Source organism: Chiloscyllium plagiosum, unplaced genomic scaffold (assembly GCF_004010195.1).
Source record: "Chiloscyllium plagiosum isolate BGI_BamShark_2017 unplaced genomic scaffold, ASM401019v2 scaf_35499, whole genome shotgun sequence".
NCBI lineage: Eukaryota > Metazoa > Chordata > Chondrichthyes > Orectolobiformes > Hemiscylliidae > Chiloscyllium > Chiloscyllium plagiosum.
Window position 1 is genome coordinate 467 of NW_025167941.1, and position 1,241 is coordinate 1,707.

The 1,241-nt window shown below is 42.5% G+C and overlaps 1 pseudogene; it reads right to left on the minus strand.

Annotated features, from left to right (window-relative positions):
- Positions 1-468: 468 nt before the first annotated feature.
- On the minus strand, positions 469-1,238 carry LOC122545232 (annotated as a pseudogene).
- Between the last annotated feature and the right edge of the window lie 3 nt (positions 1,239-1,241).

A 1,241-nucleotide genomic window follows, 5' to 3' on the forward strand; every position in this document is an offset into this window, starting at 1 on the left:
CACTTTTGCTGTTTCCCAATCTGCTGCGACTGCCACAGAGTCCAGTGAATTTTGGAAAGTTAGTGCCAGTGCATTTGCTATTTTTGCTGGCATCTCTTTTAGTACCCTGGGATGCATTCCATCAAGGTCAGGAAACTTTTTCTATCATTAGCTCAATTACCTCCAAACAGTCTAAAACTAGCTGTTCTGTAATAATGATAATTTCCAAATCCTCACCTACCTTTGTATCTTTGCTAGTTACTGGAAAGATATTAGTATCCTCCACTGTGATATCCCATAACGAAATGCTTCTTCTCATTTTCCAAAGGACCAACATTTACTTTAGCCATTTTTTTCTCGTTATATATATTTTATGTAAACTTTTGCTCTCTGTCTTTATAGTCTGTGCTAGTTTATTTTTCTCATGTTCTATATTACTTTTCTTTATAGCTCTTGTGGCTTTCGGTTGAAATTTAACATTTTCCCAGTTCTAGTTTCATGCTGTTTTTGGTCACTTTGTACGCCTTCTGTTTCAATTTGATTTTCCAGAACAGCAACCCAATTCTCCAAGCATTTCACATACTCTTTCTTCTTGCGACGGCACTCTCGAGCTGCTTCCCTGTTTTTCATGAGGCGGATTTCACGTTTACAAGAGGTTTCTTCAGCATTCTAGGGCTGGCTTTGCAGGACTGGTGAAGATGCCATAACCATTCCCTGGCCAGCAGTGGAGTTAGGAGTTGTACGGATCTGATAGGTTTGGACATCTCCAGCAGCACCTTGTACAAGCACTTGGCTGCCCAGCACAAAGATTTGCTGTCCATCAGGGCTCTGTACATACTGTATAATGGTTACTCCAAACTTGGCTGTAGCTGCGTTGGTCATTATTAGTGTCTGGAGTCCTTGCACTCCATCTGTACCATTGTTGGCCAGCTGAATTGGTCCCCGCTGTGTGACAGCAATGTATTGTCCGCTGCTAGTCTGATAGATGGGTGTCTGCATCGTCATTGTAGTAACGGTTGAGACAGACTCTTCTTCTGATTTCTCCTCATTGATTTCTTGGCACACCGGGGGGATTAGAAGAAAGTTCAATCAGGATTTACCTGTATGAAGGCCGTCTCTATAGAATTTCTCTCCGTTTGAGAGTCAGTCATGCTATTCACAGATTCCTGGGAGTCCTCACTTTCAGGTATAGTAGAGAGCTAAACAGTCTGAACTTGAGGGGACTGCCCGACTGAGGACTGAGCTGCTTGGATAACTCCTTG